Source organism: Centruroides vittatus, unplaced genomic scaffold (assembly GCF_030686945.1).
Source record: "Centruroides vittatus isolate TY-2023 unplaced genomic scaffold, ASM3068694v2 contig_459, whole genome shotgun sequence".
Classification (NCBI taxonomy): Eukaryota; Metazoa; Arthropoda; class Arachnida; order Scorpiones; family Buthidae; genus Centruroides; species Centruroides vittatus.
In genome coordinates, this window is record NW_027122255.1 from 576,969 (window position 1) to 597,396 (window position 20,428).

Sequence of the window (20,428 nt, forward strand, 5' to 3'; positions counted from 1 at the left end):
AATTTAAAAATTATTACGAGTTTAAAACAGACTTTGAATGGAGAACAGAAGATACATTTAATTTAAAGATATGTTTTTGAAGTGTTTTGGGGAACATTGTTCAAATAGAGAACAAAAGACATATTCAATTTGAAGAATTCCTTAAGTTAGAAGAGAAAAGTTCTAGAAGTAGAAACCCAGGCTATTGAGTAGAGTAGAAAACGAGTCATAATATTTCTTGTTAATGAGATCTATCCTGGTACTCTTCCTCCCTCAAGGTTAAGGAAACATTTCTTTAATGCAAGAATTATATATCATGTTAATTGTGCAGACATGTATGTACAGTATCTTGTCTTCAGTGCATGAATCATTTTATTTGCAGGTATTATCTAACAAGGGTACAGAATACGTTTAAGATCAAAATTCCCCTAAACATACAAAATTTTTCTAAAAATTATTGTACACAAAATAAAAATTATAATTTATGAACCAATTAATAATTATTACTACATATATAAATATCTCTGAACCCAATAAATTTGTAATAAGCTAAACAATTACTGGATTATATCAGGCTACTTTTCCACAATATATTAATTAATTTCTAAATAATTTGACCTAGAGGAAGGCATTAAATGACATCTTAGTTGTTTGGCATATTAATTACTACTACTTAGTTCGGAAAATTCAAATTGAATTATACAAATAATAAAATAGACCTACCATATAATTTGTTGCACAACACTAAACTAGTGTAAAAATTTTTTAAATTAAAAGAATGCTTTAATTTAAGCATATGTCATCATCATAGGAAAGCATACATAATTATAAACTTGATGTAGTAAGTTGATTAATAAAAATGAAATTGAAGTCAATGCCAGCAATGACTTATTTTTAATGGACTTTTTGATATCCAAAGTACAAAATTTATTTATAATAATAGCATATGATTTTTTGCTGAAAAAGTTATTTAAGAAATGTATAAACTTTTTGAAAAAAGATAAAATTTTTTAGTTTTTGACTGATATTTTCATCATCATCATTTACTTATTTTTTTGAAAATGCAACCATATTTTTATGATGTATTAAAATATATTTTGATGTTAATATTTTTTATTTTACAATAAATCTATTTAAAAAAAATGAAAAATAAAGTTTAGAAAATAATGATAAAACTTCTATTTAAATGAGACAATTCATAAAAAGTTTTAAAATGCAGTTTATTAATTTGAAAATTTTCCATGTGAAGAGTGAGCAAATATTTATTTTTAACAATAACATAAAGTGCCCAGCAAGTAATTAATTAGAAACAAACACCTTTATTCAGTTTTAATTCAAAACAACACAAAGTTTCATCCATTAAATAGTATCAAAAAGAGTTTTGAAATAAATACAAATTTTCTTTTTTGGCTCCAAGACTGATTCTCCCTTACTGCAAATGCTTAACTGTGTAAGTAGGCAGTAATGTAACAAGTGACTGAACTGATCAGAAACAAAGTAAACAATGTTTTACTTTTAAAACACAAAATTCATGCATTTTGACAAATTTTCCCAATTAACATCTAGTGGCTTAGAAGAAACATTACTCCATCTATTTTGTGGCTGTTGCCATAATATTATTGTTTTACTGCAAATTTCTCCAAATCTTGTTCAAGCAATCAGACATATTCTACATGTCTAACTGAATGATGATGTAGCAGGGTTAGATAATTTTTAATTAACTTATAGGATAACTACAAATAGTTAATTAGTTATTTTTGGTTATAGTAAGAATGGGCTTATAGGATTGCACCCACTAGTGCCCTTTTTGTAGTGTCAGGATTGACCAGTGTCAATTTAGAAATTAAATGCATTATTTGGCAGGAAAATCTTGTCACCTTACACTGGCAAGATTATAACGACTCAGATGTCGACAAAATGATTAGAGTAGGTAAGATTTCCCCAGTTTGACCTTGATCAATGATATCAAAATATTCAGTATCGACAAAAATACCCTCCCAATTTACGATTACCATCCCTCCCATCAGCTTGCCCGACGTTTACTTCGAAGATCCAGGTGATCATCCCATGTTTAGGATTTACACTGACGGTTCCAAGATGGGTGATGATGTCAGTGCCACGTTTATAGTTTACTCCGAATTAGGCTGCAAGCTTCACAATGTTTGCTTCCATCTAGGTACACACTGCTCAATAGCACAGGTGGAAACTTTAGCTATATATATGAACTTAATTCACATTAGGCTTAGGAAGGACAGAAGACACTATTTACACTATTGCATTTATTCTGACAGTAGGGTAGCTTTACACAGGATAGTGAAGTCTGTTGCCACTTAAAACTCATCCATCTGATACACCACATTCTCAGACACTTAGACAATATTAGAATAGATTTCCAATCGGTCCTGGGTCATGCAGGGGTTCTCAGCAACGAGACTGCTGACCGTCTTGCCAAACAAGCTGCAAAGTCTTCAGCCACTAGTACTATCAGTTACATTTCTACCTCATACATCAACAATCACGTCAAGAAGCAAATCTTCATTATCTGGCAAGACAGCTGGGATCATGACACCACTGGTAGGCTCACCTACACCTTCATCCCCAAGGTTGACACTACTGCAATTCTTTGCCACTTTTACCCTAGTTACATCCTCACTCAGCTACTTACAGGACATGGTAACTTTAAGCATTACTTGCATAGGTTTAATCTTGGGGACAACCCACAATGTGATTGTTGTATTCAGGAGGACTAAACACCACTTCACTTAGTTTTTTGCTGCAATAGGTACAATCACATTAGGGATAGTTTAATGAGAGCTTCTATTCTTGAAGGGTACAACTGGCTTTGCAACCTGCACCAACTCATTCACATGTGTACAATGTTCCATCATCTACTCGCATTCATATCCCTTAGTGGGGCTCTTGAGAGCACTTACTCTGGGGGCATGAATGACAATTAGCTTTCCCTTGCTTTGTTTCAACTGTCAGTTTACAGCTGCCTTTGAACTTTGAATTTTGATTCTTATTTTCCATCTTTTTTCAGTCTAAATTTGGTTAGTCCTAGTTGTAAGTTAGATTAGGGACTCTTAGCTTGCTTTCTGGTTAGGTTATGATAGATTAAGTTAAATTAGATTAAGGTTTGTTAGCTTTAGTCATCTGGTTAGGTTCGTCCTAGGTCAGGGATGGCAAACCTTTTTGAGTCTGTGTGCCATATTGTAAGCATACTTAGCTTTAAAGATGTTAATGCATGCCAAAGTCTTAGACTTTGAATAATGATATTTAAAGAAATTAAGCAAATACACTTTAATTCAAATAAATGTAAAAAATCTGATTGAAAAAAGGATGATTGAAAAGGACAGAAATCATATGATACATTATGCGCCAGATGATTTCTCTTATGTGCCATAGGTTCGTCATCCCTGTCCTAGGTTATGGTAGGTCAGTTTAGTTAGTAAGTTAATGTTCAAAAATAATAATAATAATAAGTAAAATGGCAAGGCTGTATTTGGGACAAGACTATATCTCAGAGACTCACTACTAAGCGGGATCACTTCGACGCTCACAGTGGGTCTCATTCTCCAATCATCTTTGATATCGCTAGTTTTGAGCGTGATCATTCAAACTTCGCCGGACACAGCCACTACCCCATGAGGTCTTCCACGACGCATTTTCAGTGAAATTAACCTATTGAATGTTGAAATTTCTCTCTGTTGCATGACGCCCAGGTTGAATTTTTGTCAATGCAAAAATTTCCCATTTTTGAAAAAAATAATGGTGGCTATTGTATCATTTGCAATTATTTTTTATTCTGCACAAACGAAATATATATATATATATTAGGTTGTCCCTTATTTTTCGAATATTTTTTTTCTAACGCATAGGGCCTAGTTTTGTTTATTTTACCCTTAAATACTCCCACAATAAATTTCAGCTCATTTTGATCACTAGAACCCATGCCAACTTGCATCGAATCATTTCCATACATATGGTGCTGGAGAAGTGGCATGTATTCGCTTTGTTCGCCATTCTAACACAATTTGTCGGGCTATTAACACATATAGTTTTTTTCAAAGATGTCAGTGGAATTACGAAGCACTAAAAAACATATTTTCTTAGTCGGAGAGATAAACCACCAAATCACGGGTGCAAAATTACCGTCAAATCGGCAAGTACTCGTAGTTTTGTTTTTTAACATTCACGAAGTTAAACTAACTGTGAGTGAAAGAGAAAATCTTGTAATACGCAAGTGTATCATATTTTGGGAAAAAGCTAAAATACCTAAAATATCTGTACCTAACTGTGTCAAGAAATTGGTGAATCTTTATCACATATAGAGAGTCTCCATACCTGATAAATATCCACCAGTTTCTTGACACAGTTAGGAACAGATTTTTTAGGTATTTTAGCTTTTTCCCAAAATATGATACACTTGCGTATTACAAGATTTTCTCTTTCACTCACAGTTAGTTTAACTTCGTGAATGTTAAAAAACAAAACTACGAGTACTTGCCGATTTGACGGTAATTTTGCACCCGTGATTTGGTGGTTTATCTCTCCGACTAAGAAAATATGTTTTTTAGTGCTTCGTAATTCCACTGACATCTTCGAAAAAAACTATATGTGTTAATAGCCCGACAAATTGTGTTAGAATGGCAAACAAAGCGAATACGTGCCACTTCCCTAGCACCATATGTATGGAAATGATTCGATGCAAGTCGGCACGGGTTCTAGTGATCAAAATGAGCTGAAATTTATTGTGGGAGTATTTAAGGGTAAAATAAACAAAACTAGGCCCTATGCATTAGGAAAAAAAATATTTGAAAAATAAGGGACAACCTAATATATATATATTAATAAATGTAAGAAACAAAAATAATTCTATTTTCGGAAGTTTGTTTTAATATAAAATTATAACGACATGCCATCTAGTTTCAAAAAGTTCTGATGATGAAACGAGATATCTCCGGTCAATTGGTCATGGTTAGCATGTGGCAACCAGAAATATGTGGAGAATAACACGGGACAGGTAAATGGGATTTTTTCAAAGATTCATTTGCCAAATTTCGCTTTTCGAACTTCCCAATGCACGTGTTTGTCAAAATTCGATTTCACAATATTCATATTTCTAACTTACCAACGAGCAATGCATGCGCAAATCTCGTACTACTGCCTCTTTGTAGAGAGTGTTGCCATTTTGTATTTTATTCTGTATCGGTTCTCGGTCCCCTGACTACCTACAAGTCTGGTTTTTTTTTTTATGCGCACACAATTTGGGCACCTAATACTCTGTGCCAAATTTCAACTCCTGACATGTACTCCTTCATACCTCAAAGCTGATAAGACAGATGATGTACAATTTTATAAACAAGACATAGTCTTGTAAAAAAAAAAAATATATATATATATATATATATATATATATATATATAATATAATGTCTATAACCTATATTGCAAAAAATTAATAAACTATATTAAGAAAAAAAATTTAAAGCCTTACTCTTTGAAAACTCCTGCACGTGGGCCTACTTAGGAAATACTATATCAAATGTTAAAATGTTTTATTTCTGTTAGCAGTTCATTGTATATGTATTTATAAAATTATTGAAATGGAAAGATAGAATAGTGTGATGGAAATGCCTAAACTTTTTCAATATTAAAAATCTAATGAGCTAAGCAATACACCTTTAACATTGGGTAAGGTTGAAGAAATGCTATTATTTTCAGCTCAGTTAACAGTGCATCCTTAGGCAGGTACTGTACAGTGCATAGATAAAAGTGGAATCAGCTTTCTCAGACAGATAAAGATGATTACACTTTACCTATTGTTAAAGGTGTAGTGCTTATTTATATGTAAAATGCAGTGGGTGATCAGTTAACAAACAAATCAAATAACAAACACTTTTGCGAAAGATTTTTATGTTTGAATAACGAACACCTCACAGAACAAACACAAGAAAAAGTGACATAAAATAATGAATACCGATCGGTCTTCTCTTGTCTTCAGGCAACAATTTGAAACTTTTCAGAGCACAAGAGATGTCAACATCAATGCTCAACCTGGTATATACTGATTGGATAGTATTCCTTCAAACTTTGAAACTCTCCCGTGTAATTCCAGCCTTTTATTTTTCTGACAGAAACAATTCTTTTATACTATTTGTGAGACTGTCGGGCAGGCATTTGTTAAGTTTTGCATTGGTTTTTATTTTCAAAAGATGAGAATATAATAGCAAAGGTAGAGAGTGGGCAGATGATGTCTGATGTTGCTGGGCAGTATGGCTTGAACAGGTTTACAGTAGACTGTAGTTCAATCTTATCTAAGAACGATACAGTATGATCAAGATGATTCAAGCAGCTAAAGGAGTAACAAAAATCACATCTGAGAAATAAAGAACGTTGAAGAGTTCATAATGAAACCTGAAACTGATCTAACGACAGAAGAACGCCAAGAACTCTTGAATGAAAAACACCAAGAAACTTGGCGAGATATGTTTTCTTCTGAAAAGAGGATTAATGCCGATATCTGCTATTAAACATCTTTTAAAGAAGTGAGAAGATGTCAGAACAACGGTTTTAGAATGGCATCCAAACCAGGTTGAGGTTAATAGGCTTGGGGATCTCTACAATTACAATGCTATTAATTAATTCTGAAAAATCCTGAAGAAGAGAGAAAAGCAATCGACATTAGACAGATTCCTTAACCCTCACAAACGGAAAAAACATGACTAATAAAAATGCAAGACTGTGTATATATGTATTTTTATTATTACATATAAATAAACTTAGTAAGAAAGTACATATTTTTTATTTTTTGGGGTCTCCAGAATGAATTAATCAAATTCCCATAAAAACCTATGGTAAATCGATAATCAGTTAACGAACAATTCGGATAGCGAACAAAGTCTTGGAACGGATTATGTTTGTTAACCGATCACCTACTGTACTTCAAGAATCACTGTCAAGAATTTAAGTTGTAATAAAAGATAATTTTGAACGCATAATTACAAACTTTTTCCATTCTCTTATTTCCAAATAAAACACTATAAATTAATATGCTGAACTATTTAGTTTAACTTAGTAAGCAATATATCTCCAAAAACTGGATTTGTATAAATATACCATGCAGCTAAAAAGATTCATATTGCTTACTAAGTACACCACACACACACAAAACCAACACCAGTGTTGGTGTTGGTTTTGTGCGTGGTGTACCTAGTATGCGACATGAATCTTTTTAGCTGATAAGGTAAGGATGTTAAATGAACAACTGTATACATATCTGATTCAAAATTTGAAATGTAAATCTGAATAGCTCTGGTAATTTCAAATTTTTTCAGAGATTTTAATATATTGGAGTTTAACATACTATAAATAACCTTTCTGAAAAAGTTGTCTATCACAAAAGCATTAATATGTTCAGTATCAACTTTGTTTTTAATCAAATCCCATTTGGATATATTGCATTTAAAAACTTAATTTTAGTGCTTGCTATCTGTGCAGTGCAGTTATACATTTATACATGCAGTCCATACAGTATTTAAATATTCTTCATGAAATAAATAAATAAATAACACTGGGGAACAAAATGAAAGCTTTCTTTTGGCACACAAATGAAAATACCTAATCCTAATAAAGTTTTTTATACTGTTTCAAATATATAAACAGTTTTTCTCCATCACATCTGGTTTTTTTGTGACAGCCAGTTTAAATGTAAAATATATTTATTTAGACAACATGCATACACTTATTTATTTATCTTGTCTAAAATGGCAAGATGTTTGGCATTTGGAGAATCCCCCAAGTGTCCAATCAGCAAGCATTCTTAAATTCCACTGGCCATGATACTTCTTTTCCATGATAGTGATGTCTTCATGAAAATGCTCCCTGTGTTTGTCACTGACAGCACAAAGATTGTTGGGAAAAAAATCCAGGTGGGAATCCAAGAAATATATTCTGAAGGACATATTACATCCCATATCTTTATAAGATTGTAAGAGCTCATTCACAATTTTGCAGTAATTTGGAGCTTTGTGATTATCCAAGAAATTTTGTGCAACATCTTTGAATGATTTCCACGCTGACTTTTCAACTGTGCTTAACAAGCATTCAAATTTATCATCTTTGATTAAAGTTCTTATTTGGAGCTCATGAAAACTCCAGCATTGATTTAGCATCACTTATATGAGGAAATTTTTCCTTCAAATAATGAAACCCAGCATTGTTTACATTCATTGCCTTGACAAAGTTTTTGAAATGTCCTAACTTTTTATGAAGTGGAGTAGAAGAATCGTGTCAGCATTGACTAATGGGGCATAAATGATATTTTTCTGGTCAGGAATAAACATTTTAATAATGCAATGACTTTTAAATTTCAACATGTGATCCAATTGTACTTGTGATAATGAATTTTTCAAGTAAGAGTTTCATATTTTCATAGGTTTCTTTCATTTTAGCTGAATAAGCTAATGCACAGAAGGAAAGTTGTTTCCATTGTGTAAAAGCTTAAGACTTAATCTTAAGCTTTTACTTACTTAGCAACCTTAAGACTAATCTTAGACAAATCAATGAAAATTCTCCATTCCGTGGTATTATGTTTATGATCAAGTGCATCCATCAGAGCACTAATATTATTGCAATAAATTAAATCACTTTCTTCAGAATAGTAGTCTTAAAAATCTTCTTGACAATTACAAAAGAAACACACCTTAGTTGTCTGATGAAGTAAATTCCAACCTTTCAGTCGAGAAGCTAAAAGTTCAGCCTGTTTTTTAGACACATTCAGATCCCTAACAAGACCATTTAGCTCACCTTGAGTTAATAAATGAGGTTCACAAGTAGAGGCACTAGCTACAGACACTAAGGGGTTAAGTCCAAGATTATTAAAGATCATAGGGTGATAAGAAAATTTCAATCCTGTAATTAAAATCAGTACAAAAAGTTCTATTAGACATAATTTCTCTCTTCTGTGTGCCAAAAATCATGTTGACCAGTGTAATTGTAAATGCAGAAAACAGTTACATTACTTTTTAAACTTGTAATCTTACACATTTATAAATTAGGTATAATTTTATGTAATTAATGTACTACAATAAAAGAAATCAAACTGATAGATCATTTTATAAAACTTTTTATTCAATAAATAAAGAAAATCAAATTGTGCAGTTGAGCAAAAATGACATCATATACTGTGAATACTAATAATAATTTCTATAATAACAAGTAAAAGATTTGAAATTAAGTTTCAGAATTATGTTAATTCTGAGAAAATGACATGTTACAACTAAAAATGCTTTAAATCCAAAAAAAACACCACATTTAAGATGTAAAAAAGTTTCACCAAGTAAAAAATTATGACTATTTAGTTGACAATCAATTTTTTTCTTCTTAGTTTTTCTTTGGTAAGCTTGGTGTTTCAAAGCAGAACCCACAAGATTTTTATCTGTATTATTATTTTCCACATTTTGATTCAAAGCATCATGCTTATCTTCCAAAGAAAAAAAATTTGACTGTCATCTAAATTGGTCATAATTTTTTACATCTCAGAAGTTTTTATTTGAATATCAATTTTTTTTTTTGTTAATGATTTTGTTATTTTATCAAGATAATGACATATTGTACAGTTTGGTTGCCAACTGAACATTTTTAATACTTTTAGTAAAATCATTATAAAAGGTTTTAATTTGCATAAATTTGGCCTTTTGTTATTATGGATAACATTTTGAATAAAAATCATTTGTTTCCATGCAAGTTTATCATTACAAGCATGAAATTAAGTGATAAAAGTAAAATAGCTGTATGGAAAAGCCCCATGAACTTTGATCTATCAACCTGGAAGTTTGACAAGCACTTCACTAATAATGAGAAAGGCTTAAGTTTAAAATTTGAGCTTTCTAGACCCACTACTTTTTCTCTAGGAGCATCTGCAGTGCCAGATGAAAAAGAAATACAACTTTTTTGGTGATTTTTGTACTTCTGTGAAGGAATGTGAATTTCATTACTGTGCTCCTCTCAAATGTGCTGTGAGATGTTAAATCTTCCCATAGTCTATTTGTTGCAATCCACTGTGTTCTGTAGCAAAGAAGACTTGTACTGTTCTGCTGTTCTTTCTGTATTTGTTCATTTATTAAACACAGTTTTTAGTTATAGCAAATGTACCATTGTACATTCTTTCTTCATTTTTAACACTTTTTAATTGCTTATATTTCAGCAACCTTTTTACAGAAAATCCTGAAGTTTTGCACCCTGTCCCAAATATCTCATTCAAAGTGTTCTTTCGAATGAGATATTCAGAATTACTACAGGCATTTGGAGAACAGAGAAACTGATGCCAAAAATCAGCAACTCTGATTCCTGCATACATATAGAGTCAGTCTATGCTTTTTCACTTGGCACAGAACCACTGCTATGACTCTCAATAGAGAGGACCAGTCAGGGCTTATGATTTAATGTGTACAACAAATTTGATTTGTTCTGTCTCATCATACTACACTGTTTGTTTCAATCTAGTAGGTACAAGAATGTTGCCATTGTGCATACATAGACAGAGTATATAACTTATCTGACTCTGTAGTTGCTCTTAGTAACAAATTTGGATTATAAAGCATGTGCTAGCTTGGGCAGGTTAGCCAAATAACAAAGTCCAAATAAGTCTATTCAAAAAGCAAAACATGAGTTGAATATTCCTAGAGCTGGAGTTCACAAAGATTTACGAAAACATTTGAATTTGTAATCTTATAAGCTGCAAATTTTGCAATAGATTACAGAAAATGGTAAAGTAGCTCATATAGAATTTATTACAACAATGCTAGATACAACTGATATTGATAATGCATTACTCAAAAAGTGATATTCAGATAAAGGCAAAATTTCACCTAAATGGCCAAGTAAATAAGCAAAATGTGTATATCTGGCAGTCACATAATCCCATTTTCACCAGAAAACATGTAAGGGACAAAGGTCAAAGTTCAAAGCTCAATTTGTGACACAGTTTATTTCATGACCATGTAATTGAGACCTTTTCTTTCTAGAACCAACTGTTAAGATTAGTCATGCTTCATAAGTACTGTACAAGATCTTGAATAAAATCAATTTAGATTTAAGAGATTGAATGATAAGTGGTATGACAAGTCATGCCATCCTGTTGGAAAAAAGATACAAGTGTTCATGTAGTCAATTGGCTTATAAACTCTTCCTAGATCCACAAATAAATGTATAAGGGTTGCCCATCTGAAAAGTGGACACACATCATACTTCATTGTGCAAAGTGGCAATTGGTGAGTCACCTTACAAGTGGGTAAGCTCAGCATAGGCAAAGCACAGGCTGCAAATAAGGGTTAAGTATTAGCAGGAATAGATTTTATCTCCAGTAATTGGCAGATTAATGTTAAGTTAGTTATGATGGAAGCATACAGAATCAACCAATGGACAGTAGTTCTGTTTTTAGTGGCTGAATAGAATAGGAGTGTCAACATCTATAGATGAATGAAGCATGTTTATATGAACATTGTTTAGGACGAACGACAGTGAATAATTGGTGCAACAGTTACAGAGAAGACCTCAAGTTAATTCAGGATAAACCAAGACAGATTCAGGCACACACCATAATCTCCATTGCATCAATCTCCACTGTGGAAAACATAATCAGGAGTGAAAGTTGTAGTGCAAGTTGTAACTTGCACTACAACTTTCACATTTTCAGACTTCTCAAGAAAGCTTTGTGAGGGCAAAGATTCATATCAGACAATGAGGTAAAGGATAAAGCCAAAGAATTTTTTTACCAGCAGCCACCAGAATTCTATTTGAGGGGCATCGATCTGCTTGTGAGATGCTGGGATCTTTGTCAACAAACAAACATGGAGATTTCTTTTAGATTTGCAATAAATGTTTACCAGTTCTGACATATGTCCACTTTTCATTTGGACAACCCTTATATTTTGCATTTGGGGATGTTCTAGTGTTATTAATCCTATTTCTAGTAATAACAATAATATCCAAATGTCTTTAAAAATTTACACATCTTTGTCTTCAAGGATGGTTTCTTGATAGCAACAAATGCTATTACAGTCTGTACAGTGAAAGAATAGACACAAGTCAGCCAAAGCTGGAAGGGTCTTTGTCAGATGAAAAGTATTAAAGGAGACATGTAGGAGTTGACATATGGATCATAGTAATAAAATTTGCAAAAACATAAAACAATAAAATTATCAATGAAAAAGATAATAAAAAATATTTTTAAAAAATGTAAAAACAAAATAGCTGAATGAGATCAGATCCATGTGTCAACTCCCTTATATCTCCTTCCATTCTTTCTAACGTAGATCTTTCTAGATAGGCTGACTCATATCTACATTCTTTCACTATGCAGACAATAATCTCATATTCCTTTACGATTTAATAAAATACAATAAATATTTCTTAAAAATTTATGGTTTAACAAATAATTGATAAATAATTCTAACATAACATAAAATAGTAATTTATTATAACAACAAGTAAAATGGTGAAGCCATTTTTGGGATGAGACTATGTCTCAAAGAGTGCAAGAAAAGCATGTCCAAATCTCACACTCATGCCTGTTTGTAGAAACAGTCTCAGCATTTCATGTTTTCTTTTGACCCGGTTCTCGGTTCCCTGACTACCTACAAGTCTGGTTTATTTTACGAGCGCATGATTTGGGCACCAAATACTCTGCGCCAAATTGCAATTCCTGACATGTACTCCTTCATACCTCTAAGGTGTGCAGCCATTGACAGCAGTGCAATTTTAGAGATAAGATATAGTCTCATCAACAAATATTTGATCAAAATTTATGCATGTCAAATTTATAATTAAAGATTTAATCTGCATCATAATCTTGTTTGTCATTTATATGAGATCAGTAACAGTATTTGTTTACATAAGGAAACTGTCCCTGAAGATGAAAATATATAAATTTTAAAAATAATTCATAATAGTAATAAAATATTAATTAAGCTGCAATTTGAAAAAAATTATAGATCTATAAATTTCTACTGTTGTCCACTGTTGTCTGTCCTTCCTTAATCTCAATCTCGAGAATGGAGTTAGACAGATGAAAGCTGAGACCAGCTATGGAAAGATTAGGAGCAGAAGACCCCAGTTAACTAAATATGAACTTCCAATGGAAAAATTGAAGTAACATTATTTCAATTCAAAAATTTTCCCCTGAAAGAAGTTAGATAGATGATTGGCATGTCTCTATCGTTAGCAGGAAAAGTATGATGTACAGGAGCAACACTACTAATTTGAAGTGGAAAGCATATACAGTATAATCTCAGAATAGTGAACACCATCAAGACCAAGAAGTCTAACCATTATCTATTATTTGAAGGTACAGTACTGTACATGCTGGTGGCTATACTGTATCTTAATCTGGTCATCATATAGCAAAGAATATTAGGAAAACATCAAATTTGTATTAGGAATGTAAATATACCAAAATGTATATGTAGCATAATCTATATATATATATACAGTGTCCACTCTGCATAAGTCAACACCTGGATAACTCGTTACTCGTCAGTTATGTAGTCAGTTTTTTGTGGTCCCGGCTTACACAGGCATTAATGTTATTAACCTTAAAAAACTCGGTTTACTCAACATCGTTTAACTCGTCACCACTGGATAAATCAACATACTTTTTCTGTTTCACACTTTTTAAAATTCTGATAAGTCGACTCCCCCCTGAAAAATGAGTTCACACCACACAGCTTATTGTACAGTGTAAACTCATTTTTTCAGGAGGGAAGTCGACTTATCAATGTCAAAAAGTGTGAATCTGAAAAAGTATGTTGATTTATCCAGTGGTGACGAGTTAAACGATGTTGAGTAAACCGAGTTTTTTAACATTAATAACATTATTGCTTATGTAAGTCGGCCGGGACTACAGAAAACTGACTAATTAACCTACGATGACAAGTTATCCAGGTGTCGACTTATGCTATGTATACATTTTGGTATAGATTATGCTACGTATTTCATTTATATATATATATATATATATATATATATGAAATGTTTGTTTGTTGACTGTTACACTCCTAGGCTATTCAACCAACTCTATGAAACTTGGCAGTTACGTTTATATACCCCTAACTTAGATAATGTCATACATTTCATCCCAAAATATCTATTGGATTTCTGTAAATCATTTAATTTCTATCTATATTACAGTTGCTTATTTACACATAGCACCATCTACTGACAAAAAACTAAATATAATTATTATAAAAACGGATATAATTTTAAAAAATATATATAATATTCACTTAATTACTGCAACAGGTAGCATTTAGCACTTGCCTACCTGTAATTGAAAGTGTTACCCCATGAAAAATCTATATGTATTTAATTTTCCACATCTAACAACTGGTTTTTTCATTTCTGAACAATACTTTCTTAATTCTAATAAACACCCTCTGGTAGCTGAGTGCATAAAACCACAGAACTCTAGTAGTTAGTTATTCATGGGTTCAGGCATGGCAAAAGAGCTAGCCACATAATGTTTTCTGAATTTTCTTCACCTAAATAGGATCCAGCTTCCGATAAAGTCTTCCCAGGATGCATTTCCCTCAGCAGATCAATCATGTGTCGCATTGCAGTAACCAAATAAACAAACTATTTCTAACAAGCGATTATTGTAACATTGTCACAATGCCAGCCTGCAACTTTTCGTCACAATGTTCTCATTTTTTAGTGGTGGTTTTGCCCCTGTATATCATACTTTTCCTGTCAGCAATAGAGTTATGCCAGTCATCTATCTAACTTTGTTCAGGGGAAAATTTTGAATCAAAGTAATGTGGCATCCATTCCAAACCTGAAGTTCCTATACAGTTAATCTGGGCCTCCTGTCCCTAAGCTTTCTACATCTGGTCTCGACTTTCATGTATCTAACTCCTATCTTGAGATTGAGGAAGGACAGACAAACAGACGGAAAACAGTCAAAATTTATAGGTTTACAATTTTTTCAAATTACAGGTCAATAATTTTTCTATAAACAAAATGTTTACAAGAACATACTTCCCACACAATTTATACAATCTGTTGCAAAAATATAAACACTTTATTATAACATAAAATACTTAATTAATAACCAGCTAGATGCTTCTTAACCTACACAAAAACACCTTATCTCACTGAGAATTATTTATTAACTGTAACGAACATTTTCAACTTGTTCTACAGGCCATCTTCAGGTTTATAAAAACGGAATATTGCTAACTTCATTTTTGTATAGAACTGTTAAAAACACATTTAAAATACCAAATTCTTTTGAATATTGAGCTAGTTGAATTCAAAAAATAAATTTCAGTAATATATACATATAATACACATCTCAAAGCCCAATGAGTCAATATAATAATCCAATGATTGCCTAAATATTCGAGTCATAAAATGGCTATAATCAAATAATTAATACAAATAAATTTGGTACTAGAGGTAAGCACCATCTCTAGAAGATTATATCAAAATTTAAATACTTCTGGAAGAAAAGTCTGGCTTGGGGTCCGGGTGGCACAATTGGGAGCGCACTGCACAACAAGCGGACCCAAGCCAGTCTTTGCTTCCAGAAGTATTTAAATTTCGATATAACCTTCCAGAGATGGCACCAAATGCTTACATTTAGTACCAAATGTATTTGCATTAATTATTTGATTATAGCCATATTATAGCCTGAATATTTAGGTGATCGTTGATTATTATACAGTAATATATATACAATTTAAAATAACAAAATAATAAAATAGATAAAAGACATTGGTTAAAGGTTGAAAACATTCATTACAGTTAATAAATAATTCTCAGTAAGGTGTTTTTGTGTAGGTATAAAATAAAAGCAATTATTCTCACAGTTTTAAAAGTTTTTTTTTATTTAACATGTTGACTGCCATCTACGAGATGACTCGTAGTTACCGTTTCTGCCTAGGACGCCACCTACGAGTTATATCGTAGTTTGTTTCCTTGCCATATTTGTGCAGCTACGATGTAATTCGTAGTATATCAGTGTAAATATGAATAGATAGCTTCAGGGGCAAGAACAAAAAATCAAGTTTGGCTTACATGAACAGAACATTTATTAATAAATGAACAGAAAATATAATCATAAAATGTTTATTCAAAATCAAAAGCAAAACGATATTTTTATTGTTTGTGATAATTTTTAAAACAATCTTCTACGCAAAGGGCTGGCTTCTCAAGACAGATTGGACAGAAATAACGCGTTTCTCGGCGTTTTTTAGCTTTGGTACAAATTCAACATGGCTTTGTCAGATGTTGTTTTTTCTGAGTAGATGGGATACTCTGTAAATAGTGGAGCTTCTGCAATTTAATTTTTTTTGAAACTGGTTGAATCTCTTCTCCAATCAACGCTTTGACGAATGCTTCTCTAAACTTTATAAGTTTTATTTTAAAAGAAGTTGCTTTTTGAAAGAGTTTGTGCGCATTATGTATATATATTTCTATAATATGTAATGCAACCTTTTTGGGCCATCTAATAGTCTTTCTTAGAGCTGTGTAGTACGATAGCATTTGATCTGATCGTCAATGCCAGACATTCCATGATTATAATCTCGAATTATATTCGGTTTCATCGAACATTTTCCATTGCGATTGAACACCTCTACCATTTCAACAACGTGCATGTTTGAAATGGTAAGGACTTCTCGTTTGTCTTTCCATTTACATACAGTAACAAGACCATTTCGCTGCCAAATAAACTCCCCCATCCTCACCAAAAATTTTGTCAGATTCTGAATCACTTAGATTAGTGTAGTAATCAAGTTGTTTTTTAGTCAGTGGTCTTTTCTTATCCATTTTGGGATATTTATAATTTGATTATAAAAATAAATAAAAAATAACACTCTCAAAAAAGACATAAATGTGATGTGCTCGCCTCTATATCCGATTTATTACTAATGAATTTAGACGCACATCTCCGATTGGCTGTAGCGAAGTGACAGGACGAATCGTGTCTGTGCACGAATTAACTCGTAGTTTGGCTTTAGCAAAGAGCTTTCTGTTACATAAGCCAACTACGAGATAATTCGTAATACCTTTATTTTAAGAAAAACACATTTTATATGCTATTTGATTATTACTATATACTCTGATTAAAGTTTTTAAAAATATAATATAATTAAATTAAGTTGGCGTTTTACAACAGAATCCTAAAAAGTCACGTGGCAGTCAACGTGTTAAACAAGTCATATGAAGTCTTTCAGACATTAAGATTAGCAACTCAATCACAAGTGGAGCCATCACAACCTGTCTAACACAGATCACTTTTCAAATATTAATAATAGACCAGTATTAATTAGTAGTAGTTGACCATCAATGAGGTCAATGACTAATTTGCTTGAATTACTTCAATTCCCTTCTGCAATGGTCTCTTCTTTCTACCAAACCAGCAGTATGGCAGCATTGGAATTGGAAAATCCAAAATACGAGGTTACCAGCCTGTACAAAATATGATTTAAGTGGTTTTTCAGATTGCCGAGTTTAAATATTTGGTCCATTTTATTTTGTGAAACTTGATTCATTGTCAGATGACCATTTGATATTCAGCTGTGAATGGAACAGTTTATTAGAGGTAACATTCATAAGTATAAATCAAATATTATAATATAATATAATAGAAGGGTTAGAAGTATGAAAGAATCTAATAATCTTAATGTTTGTTGTTATTTTTTGCCCAAGCAACACTGGGCTCATCTGCTAGTTAAAATATATTTTCTAGCTGTAAAAATCTCATTTTAACTGAATCGCGTTTGAATGTCAAATTATGAAGGCGATTTGTAACCCACTGCAAGGACACGCTCTCCTAATTGTGTATTCAGTATTGTGCCACTGGTCTCCTGGTCAGTGTATCCTGCATTTTATTTGGTCTATCAATGGCACAGGCATGCGTGTATGAGCTCTCTTCTCTTCTTCCTTTCCGTCCCTCCTCTCTGCAATTCTCACTTCTTCCTGTGGCTATACCCTTGGTAAATGGCCACTTATTCTTTCCTCCATATATATACCCACTGCAAGGGGTGGGAAATATATTTGGAATTATTACATTTACAATGTCATTTATGATCTAAGCAAGTAATAAAAATCGATACAGGGATTTATCTGCTTTTTAGTTATCAAGTAGATGTAACTTTTCAAACATTTTTGGTTTTTCTCAGTAACTGATTTATCAATAACTACACTTTACCTACCACAAAACAGTTCATCAGCATTTTCCCAAACGGAATAAAAGGAAATTTAAATATTTGGAACGGCACGCGGTTGCCCAACGTACTCGATCGTTTAAATTACGGAACATGTTCCATTTATTTATGCTATTCGATTATCAAATCCAGAATTGGCCTGAGGAAGAGCCCAGGAAGGGCAGTGAAAACGTTTGCCATTTCGAAAAATAGTTCGCACTGGTTATCGGTTTTAGAAGGTATTTAATTTCAGTTCATCAGCATTAAGAAGTCTTTTGAGGACTTCCAGAGAACAATGTTGATTGACTGTTTGGCCTGGATGGAGGAATTTGGAATGAACAATTCCTTTCACATGAAAAAACCAATTAATGGTTTTCACATTCAACTTCAGTTGTCTTGCTTTTTTGAGACAAGGAAATCCTGATGTTTTCTACTGGCCGGATTGATGTTTGGTTTCCACATTGTAACCACAACAACACAATTCATCACCAGTTATCACCTTAGAAAATAAGTCTGGATCATTTTTCAAAATGTTCTTTCAAAGCCTGACATGCTGCCAAGTGATTGCCTTTCCAATTGGAGGTCAACAAATGCAGAACAAACTTTGCAGAAACTCTTCAAATTCAGAGTTCTTGTAACAAAATTTGCTGAATCGAATTCCATGAAATCCTGGACAAATCAACAAATTCATCAAATTAATGCATATTAATCTTTAAAATTTAACATCATGTTTTTGACAAACACAAAAAACAGCTCTCACAAAAAAATTGCTATGGGCCAACAAGTCTTGACATGCCAATGCTGCTTCGCATACTGATTCTGAAGGATTCCGTCTACTGGCATCTAGCAGCAGATATGCATACTACAAACCTCCTGCCCTCCACAAAATAATTCCCATTGTTTTTGGGTCCTCCCATGTACATGCATAAAAAGTTTCAATTTTTTTCCTTTGTTTTTAAAATATTTCTGTTATTAAAATCAGAAAAGTAATAATTTTAAAATTTGGCATTGTAATGATAAGTTAATTAGGCAGTCTTACAACAACATAATTTTAATAATAAACATTTAAAAAAATTGCTTTATGAAACTTTTATATAATATTTTTCTAGGGAATATACCTCAACAAATATTCAGAATTTTGATTTTTTTTAAAATTTCTTTGATTTTTTTCTTTGTCTACTTAAATGTTTCTCTATATTTTCTAAGAATTGTAAATTATTAAAACTGTTATTGTTATCTTCTTTTATTACTTCTGCTTCATTATAAATAACATTTCTCAAGTTAAATTGCATCTTTCAGTTTCTGATTATTTCTGTTTTTATGTTCATGTTTTATTGTAAAATGAACAAACTTTTTGCTTTTCAGTTCTACTAAAAAGTGAATATCTACTCTGATTTTAGCATTTTTGAGTCTTACAACTCATCTTCAGAAATAGAAAAACAAAAACCAAGATTTAAACTTCAAAATACTTTAAAAGAAATAAATAAATTGAAAAAAATAGCATCTTTAATGAAGTTTGAAGCACACAACATAAATTTAGGTTGCTACAAGGCAACATGCACATTTATCAGTTCCAAACATTATTAAAAGTGTAATTTTGAAACTTTTATTTTTATGTTTCTATTCTTGAAGATGAAATGTAAAACTCAAAAATACCAGAGTTGATGAGTAAATATATATATACGTGGTACGATCCAAAAGTTCGGGGGCTGCAGTAATCTATGACAACAAAAGCATGTATTTGAAGTTACAGCGTATGAAATGGATTCTACCAAACCACCTCTACGTGTTCAGGTTAATTTCACCCATGTCATGTGATTAAACCGTGAGCGCTGCTGTTTTTTTCCGGAGATAGTTACCTCTGTTCTGCAATGTAATAAAAGTGGAGTTTCAAGAACAACCTCCAACATTTCAACTTCACGATGGTAGAATCACCGTACACCTTTCTTAGCAATTTTAAAGTCTCCGTAGGTGTTTTACCTAAACGCTGACAAAATTTAATGTTGGAGGTTGTTCTTGAAACTCCACTTTTATTATGTCGCAGAACAAAGGTAACTATCTCCGGAAAAAAACAGCAGCGCTTGTGGTTTAATCACATGACATGGGTGAAATTAACCTGAACACGTAGAGGTGGTTTGGTAGAATCCATTTCATATGCTGTAACTTCAAATACATGCTTTTGTTGTCATATATTACTGCAGTCCCCAAACTTTTGGATCGTACCACGTATACATATTTTAA

General features: G+C 32.2%; 1 protein-coding gene across 3 annotated transcripts in view; it reads right to left on the reverse strand.

Moving 5' to 3' along the window:
* The window catches only part of LOC136977417 (longitudinals lacking protein, isoforms H/M/V-like), a 108,985-nt gene that overhangs the window by 71,514 nt on the left and 17,043 nt on the right, over positions 1–20,428 (reverse strand). The gene's annotated exons all lie outside the window — the stretch shown is intronic.